This window comes from Petaurus breviceps, unplaced genomic scaffold (genome assembly GCF_028583685.1).
Source record: "Petaurus breviceps papuanus isolate PSGF00001 unplaced genomic scaffold, PetGlider_PUasm1.0 178, whole genome shotgun sequence".
NCBI classification, from domain to species: domain Eukaryota; kingdom Metazoa; phylum Chordata; class Mammalia; order Diprotodontia; family Petauridae; genus Petaurus; species Petaurus breviceps.
This window is the reverse complement of record NW_027185777.1, coordinates 31457338-31465471: the sequence shown is the minus strand read 5'-3', so window position 1 is coordinate 31465471 and position 8134 is coordinate 31457338. Positions and strand designations below refer to the sequence as shown.

At 39.3% G+C, this 8134-nt stretch overlaps 1 pseudogene; it reads left to right on the top strand.

The window, feature by feature from the left end:
• The first annotated feature begins 580 nt into the window (after positions 1 to 580).
• LOC138159843 (large ribosomal subunit protein bL17m pseudogene) lies at positions 581 to 1237 on the top strand (annotated as a pseudogene).
• Positions 1238 to 8134: the final 6897 nt, after the last annotated feature.

Below are 8134 nucleotides of genomic sequence, written 5' to 3'. Positions count from 1 at the left end.
AAAAGCACAATAAAATATAAACAATATTACTTTTAAAACTGAGTCAAGGGGCAGCTAGGTGGCGCAGTGAATAGAGCACCAGCCCTGGAGTCAGGAGGACCTGAGTTCAAATCCAGCCTTAGATACTTAACACCAAAACGAGCTGTGTAACCTGGGGCAAGTCATTTAACCCCAATTGCCCTCCAAAAAATAAAACTGAGTCAATATATAGCCCGCAAGGATCCTTACATATGGTTTAGTGACCCCTGCTTCTATTGAGTTTGACACCACTACTCTAGAACATTCTCTTGCCACTAGGGCCATATTTCTGTTATATTTTGTTAACAGACTTACTCGAGACAGTCACATTTTTTTATTTTGTTTTTTCTTCCTGGCATCAGTGCTGACCAAGGAGGATAATTAGTGGTGAAAGCAGCGCTTACTAGGCACCACTGCCTCTCCCATCCCAGGCTCTGTACTCTTCTGCTTTCCCTTTCTACCATGACCACTGGAACCCTCCTCTACTGTTAATGAGCTAACCTTAGAGTCCAAGGACCTGGGTTCAAATCCCAGATCTCCTTGGCAAATGACTCATCCTCTCTGGTTTTCAGTTTCATCATCTATAAAGTGAGGATGACTTTGGAAGATGACTTCCAAAGAAGAGCTCCCCCTCAATACTAAATCAAGATTGGGGAGGAGGGGGCAGCTCCAGTTCCCTATGGCCACCATGCATCTCTCTGGCATCACTTTTATCTCACACAGGCAGGTATATCACCACCTGGGACTGGGTTCTGAATCCCACATCCAACTACTGTGTGGGGCAGTGTGTCATGAAAACATCAAGACTTCCAGGGCCAATGAAATGTATGGCTATGCTGAGTGGTTCATAGACTACAAGAAGCTAGGAGACACTAAGAAGAAGGCATTGAGGATGACTGACTTCTGGCTAATGAAGAAAGACCTGATCCCAAAGCTGTTCCAGACACTGGCCCCTCACTTCAGGAACCAAAATGGGCACTATGCAAGAATGTTTCAGATCCTGAACCATGAGAACCTGTATCCAGTCAAGATGGCAGTGACTGAATATAAGGGGAACCGCCTCCATCTACTGGTGCTGGCATATCAGGGCAACAATAACACACTCCTCAGTCAATTATTTTTGGGCCTTCTCCAGAACCTGGAACAGAGATCCTTAGGATCTACTGCATCAAGCCCCCAGAGTGTCATTCAGAGTGGCTGTAAGTGTTATGGGATTTAAAGATCTTCCATACCCTGTTGGACTTGCTGATGTAGCAGGAAGGGGTAGAGCAAGAGAAAGCTGAAGCCAAGCTAGAATTCCTGAGGTGACTGACAGCAGGGCCAGCTGCAGCAGCCAGCAGAGGCATCAACAGCTGTAGGGGTGGTGGCTGAGGAGCTTACCCCCTTTTTTTTGAGCCAGCCAGAATTTCTGCTAAGGACTCCTGCTGAGAACTGCCAGGGACAGGAACTACAGGGCAGGGTGGGGAGGGGGAGCTGCTGGGAGCACTCTTCATGGACACTGAGCAGTTGCTGTGAGTGGAGAGAGGAGGGAGTTTGCTGAAGTAGCCTGTTCTGTTTTAAAGGCTTGAGAATGTGGGTGTTTCCTACATTAACTACGTGTGCCAACTTCATAACTACTATGATGGCTTTGACTTTCTGGTTTGGGGACTCAGTTTTCTGGTATTTTAATAATTGTTCTAGCTTTATCCCCCATGTAGAGAGCCTGGTATATTTTGTGATTTATAACCACATCAGCATATTTATAGTTGCCTTAGGCATTGTGAATATTGCATTGTTGATACTATGGCACAGCCCAGAAAACTGGATTCATGTTGGGGTATTCTGGCCTGGTAGAACATGAGGGCAAAAAGGCCTTCCTCTCCTTGGCTTCCCTGAATCTTCTGAGTTCCTGTCTTCCCTTGTTATAAGGCAACCTCAGGCCAAGCCACACTGGGTAGACACAGAAAAAGAACTAGAGATAAGCATGCATATGAAAGGCAGTCCACTGTGATCTTGATCCTCTTTTCACATTCCTTCTCTCTGGCCCCTAGCTGCAAAAAAAAAAAAAACAAAAAACAAAAAACTAAAAATAATAACTGGATCTCTGATTTGATTGATTAAAGAAAATTCTTAATGAGAAAACTCTCCCCAAATATGTATTATCTTCTGTTCTTTAACTTTGAGTTTTCAAAAATCAACATTAAAAATCCTATTGAATTCATATATAAATATACTGTTGCTTAACTATAGCTTTCTGGTGGGAGAAGCGGGGAAAATAACCAAGTGAAAAGTGCATAGCAGAGAACAAAAGAAAACTTACAAGGAAGCAAAGAAAAGATGGACAGATCTCAACACAATGCATAGGATTTTTTATATAAACTTTCTTGAAATGGAAAGTTTTTGCTGTATATTTTGAACCCTCTCTCATGTTCTATTATGTACAAGACAATGCTTTTATTAGTATTAAAGTTTGGTTTTTTTTCTATTCTTGGTTTGTATTCAAGTATAAAATTTTTTAAATACAAATAAAAAAATAAAAATCCTGTTGAAAACTTTATTTCACCTGACTCCCCTTCATGTACTCTACCTTACCACCAAAGTAGGCTTCTGTTCCCTGAACTGAACACTGCCTCCCTATATTCATATCAACCATCTTCATTGTAAGGAGGATAATCCCTCTTCAGTTCCACATTTCATAACCTTTCACATATTCCAAGGCCCAGTTCAGATGCCACCTCTTCTAGGAAACCTTCACTGATCCTGCAGGCTGAAAATGTTCTATCCATTCTCAAAATTCCACAGAGCACTTTAAACTGAGCTCTCCTCTGCTCTCATTGCACTATACCTTGTATGTTTATCTGGCTACAAATCATATTTCTACCAGCTTCTATCCCTACTCCAGTTGAATGTAAACTCCTTGGGGGTAGGGATTGTGCTATTTTATCTTTTTATCACCAATGGTGTGGGATGCATAAATGTTTGCATTTATTATAAATTTTATTTATATAAATTTTTGTATTTATATATATATTTCTTTACTATTATAAATTTATTATACTGGATTCAACTGAATTTAACTAAATAGCTTCATTATGTTGGTTCTTTTTAACTTCTAACCAAATGCCAGAGAAGAAAGAAATGTTAGCCATTACTAATAATTGTATTATGTTCACCATGATTTCTTAAGAGAAAGTAATGTGCTTTATGAATAAATATTTTTAAAGTAATAACTATGTTAACATTTTAATGAGAATATAGTTCAGAAAGAAAAGCTCTTATAGCTTTGACATCTAAAAGATAGATAAGAACAGGCCCATGCAGAGGATATAATTCTCTGAAAAAAAAAACAAAATTTCTAGCTTCTTCTATCTTTATATCTACTATACATCAGACTAGAAATCACATATTCTGGCTTTTATTACTATGAGAACATTCAATCATATTCCATTTCTGGGACTTATCTCACTTGCTTAAACTTGGCCACCTTATTTATTTGGGAAGGGGAAGTACAGCAAAACCTCAACCCTTCGTACTTCATTGACTTGAAATTGGTGACAATTCAAAGGAGCTTGGGCTGAAGTTTGCCTTGCTATAGTAAAACCTGGTTTTCTTAGCATGAAGAAAAATTGTAAATGCACATTGGAGAGGAAGTCTAAGGCAATTAAGAGGGAAGACTTTAAGCATACCTACCATTTTTGCTCATGACAAAAATTAATAACCCAACATAAATCAAACTCATCTATTTCTTATAGTCATGTACCTAACAGTCTATAGGTATAACTTTGTAAGTCTTCTATGAATAAGTGTATATATACTGAAAGTGATCAAACTACTTTTCTAAGCTCTGTGTCAGATGTACTTTCTTGACACCAAGGGCTTACATACATTTTGGGACCCCTCTGCTTCATTGCCCTTACTGAATTGATCTAAGAACAACTTCAGCATGTGACAGTAACTCTAGAGTAGTTTGTCACCAGCTCTGTTTGTAAGCATACAGACTCAAAATATTCAAAACATGATCTTTTTTTTTAACAAAATAATCTAAACAGAAAAGGATGACCTGTGAGACAACAGGAAAAACCTCTCCAATCCATCCCCTAGAGACTTCTGTTGTCTCCATGAATTTCAGTACTACCCCAGGGTTTGCGTCAAGAGTAGTTGGGGAGTACTCCCCAGCATCAAATCTCCTTGCATACTTCCTTTATTTAAATGAGACTACTTATGCCAACAGCTCCTGCCTGCCACTCTCAGTAGATATTATTGGTTGCTACTCCCTGTTAACAGTTCCTCATCACTGCCAACTATCATTCCATCGCAGTTCTCCTCAACCCCCAAAAAGTGGTTTTGTCCCATCACTAGGACTGTCTAACAGAGTTATCCACTCTCATACAACAAGAGAACACTTGACAGTCTTCCCAGGGGACCAGCTTTCTATCACCAAATCATAAACGGATGAGTGTGTGTGCTTATGTACGTGTGTGTTGACAGCCCTAAAAAACACACAACAGGCTTCTAGAAGGCTGGAGAAACCCCTCTTGTTTGCATTGCTGGAGCAAGTCTGTCTCAAATTCCTTCCTTCCTTTATCTATTTCCTATTTCCTATATTTATCCTATTTTATCCTGTATTCCTGCTTTGTATTTATTTATTTGCAGGTTGCCTTTCCTATCAGATTGTAAACTCCTTGAGGGTAGGGACTGTCCTTTGTCTCTTTTTGTTCCCCCTGCACTTAGCACAGTGCTTGGCCCATAATAAGCACTTAATAAATGTTTATTGAATTAAATTAAATCATTGCTGTTTGCCGCCTCTCTCCCCCAACACTGAAGTGATGCACCCCTTGTTCAGTCAGTAACTTCTATGGAGTCTTGTGGTTGGTGGAATATCTCCATCGTCTCCTTTGTTGTCTCTGGCTTGGGTTATTCACATTACCTGTAGGCATTTGAAGCATCTAGTGATAGGATGGGAGATGGCACTAGCTCCTTCTAGCATGATATCTGGATATTGGGAGGAGGAAAAGTTATAATTCCTGCTACATTTGTTCTTTAAAGATTCAAAATGGGGGCAGCTAGGTGGTGCAGTGAATAGAGCACCAGCCCTGAAGTCAGGGGGACCTAAGTCCAAATCCGGCTTCAGACACTTAACACTTGCTAACTGTGTGACCCTGGGCAATTGCCCTGCCTCCCCGCCCCCCCCCCAAAAAAAAGACCAGAAAAATAAAGATATAAAATGAAAGCTCTTCACTAATTACAGAATCAAAGAAACTTAGAGGTGAAAAGAATCTCAGAGGCCAAGTAGTCTAACTCATACCTGACTTCTACAATATCCTCAACAAGTAATTTCCCATTCTTTGCTTAAAGACTCCTAGGTAGAGGGTGCGTGAGACTTATCACCTCCTAGCTGGACCCATTCAACTTTTAAATAGCCTAATTTAAAGGTAGTTTTTCTTTACATCAAACCTACATTTGTCTCTGCAACTTCTTTCTACCTATTGCTCCTAGCTCTGTCCTCTGGAGCCAAATAGAACCCGTCAACATGTGAGGCCTTCAGTATTTGAAGGGAACTAACAAAAATCTTCCCTTCTCCTGGCCAACATCCCCAGCTTCATCAGGTAGTCCTCAAGTGGCATAATCTTTAGGTCCTTTACTGTCTTAAGTGCCCTCATCTGCACCATTTCCAGTTTATTGATGTTCTCTAAACCTATGATCTCTCACATTCACTCACAAGCAAGGAGGAATCCATTGCTAGCAGAAAGTTCAGTAGCAAATTAAAGTCAGGTAGATAAAAGAAAAGTTGGTTCCTTTTTCAGTGTGGAAAGATAAAACCAGCTGAGCTGAACTATCAAAGTGATAAGAGTAGAAGGGTGTGGAGTGGAGAATAAGTTCATGTCTACCCCCATCATAGCAGGTTGAGAGGATGTGAGGTCAGTGCCAAATTCAGTAGCAAATACCACTGCCTCATCTTGCCACTACCCTTACCTACTAATGAAAACAGAACAAACTTCCAGGCCATTAGGAATTTGCCTGAGGGGAAACTGTGCTAGTTATACTTTGGCACTAATGAGTTCAATGTCCTGGGCTTGATCTCTGATCTCAGCTCCTTTCCACTAGACACAGACTACAAACCCAAGCCAAATACAGGTATTAAGCATGAGATGGTGGTTGTTAGGAGGACTGGGTGACAGTATATGCCCAGCTCAGCATAAATCTATCTTCAGCTACTGGAAAGAGAATTCCAAAGAGTTAAACCTAATAATAGTGAGTGGATAGTTTCACATTCATATGCAAAAGACAACATTATTATTATGGTAACTCAAATACTATACAATTATCTCCTTAGCAAAAAGCAATAGCAAGACTGCAATGGAGAAAAATCTCAAGCTTTTTTCCTCAGGTAGGCCATATTTTGGGAGCGGGCATAAGCAGTTGCAATAGAATGTGTATCCTCAAGCAGCAAAGAAAACAAGTACCAAATATTTTCTCCATTACCATTGGAAGTGAAAGCCATGAGAAATTAGCATTTTCCCTTCCAAAGCATTTATTTGACTGCAGCAATATTTCCATGAACTGACCTGAACACTTTATGATAAGAAATATATGAACTTTTAGATGGCTGAAATGGAATAGTGAAGGCCAAATGTGCTGTGAATTTTCACTGAGATCTTATCCTGTAGGAGGTTTGGTCAATAAAGTTCTCCTTATCCTGAGGAAGCTATTTTAAGTGCTTAGAGTAAAACAGCAAAATAAATACAGTGCTATACTATATTCCCTAAGCCTGCAGGTCCAATCAGAAGATTAAAAGCAAATCATAATTGGCAACTAATACAATGCAAAACTAGATGCTTAGAGGAGACCCATTTTCCAGTAGGTCAGCAAGGCTCCCTCTAGGGACACTATAGCATCTAGGAGTACAGATAGTTGTTATTTGTCAGGGAAATACAACGTTTGCATAGCTTTGGCATGCATGCCAATGAGCATGTCTTAGGGTATTTCAGTTCAGGAGCTTATGGATGAAATATAGAGTTATCCCACCACTGTATCACTGGGTAAAAAAAAAAAAGTGTGTGTGTGTGTGTGTGTGTGTGTGTGTATTACCTCAAGTCCCATAGCAACATGAAGGCTTTCCTCTATCTTTCTTTCTCTGACAGTTTCACAGGTGTCTTCTACATTCTACATCTACATTCCTAGTGCTGGCAAAATTATCTTGGCTTCCTCAGCCCTGGATGCAAGCAATTTTATTGAAAGACTGTGGGTTATTATAAAAACAAATCTTTTAAAAAAATATGTTTCTATTCAATTACTTACTTCTCTATGAGCTAAAGAAAACCCTTTTTCACACACCCTACTAAGAACTCATAAGGTAAGAGGCAGAAAGAGAAAGGTGAGGAAGAACAACAAAAAAGAAACTTCTAAGAAGTTTACCATGAAAAAATTTTCTAGAGGAAAAATAAAGTGTATAAAATAGCATATCTTCAGAATTACTATGTAAATCTCTGAAGTGTTTCAAGGCAGTAACACCAATAGAGAATGATTTTTTGGAGGTCCAAGTCCTTTGTCCAACCTTACTGATTCTAACCCTGTGCTAAAATTTGGCTATTTCGCTCTGTGATTCAAAATAGGAGAGCTATACATTAAGGAAAGTGAATTATACTCCAGAAAAAAAAAAAGAAAAAAGAAAATGAGATGAACCATAAGATGTATAGAAAAGATCACACCTAGACTTATCTTTCTGAGGGAGCTTCAGAGGAACACATTGGTAGGTGATAGGCAGTGAAATGGCCAATGGATTACTGCCTCTGTGCTATGTGAAAAGCTGAAATCTCTCCTGGCTGTCAGTGTATTCAGCTGTTTCACTTGTTCTATTTTGATTGATGGTACAATACTCTAGCCTCTTAGTATATAACAAAAAAACCTTTTCCTTGTACTCTGAATTACAGTTATCAAACTTCACATTGTTTGTTATAAGCACTTTGCAGTCCAACTGTTCTTGGTTATCTTCTACTCTTTTCAGACTGGTAAAGTGCACATCTTAAAAATGTTGCATTGAAGTTGGTAGATTACATGGTACAAAGGACCTCTGCTTTGGAAATTCAGCTCCTTCCAGGCCCATAAAGAGATAAAAGATAATGGTAAAATATCCATC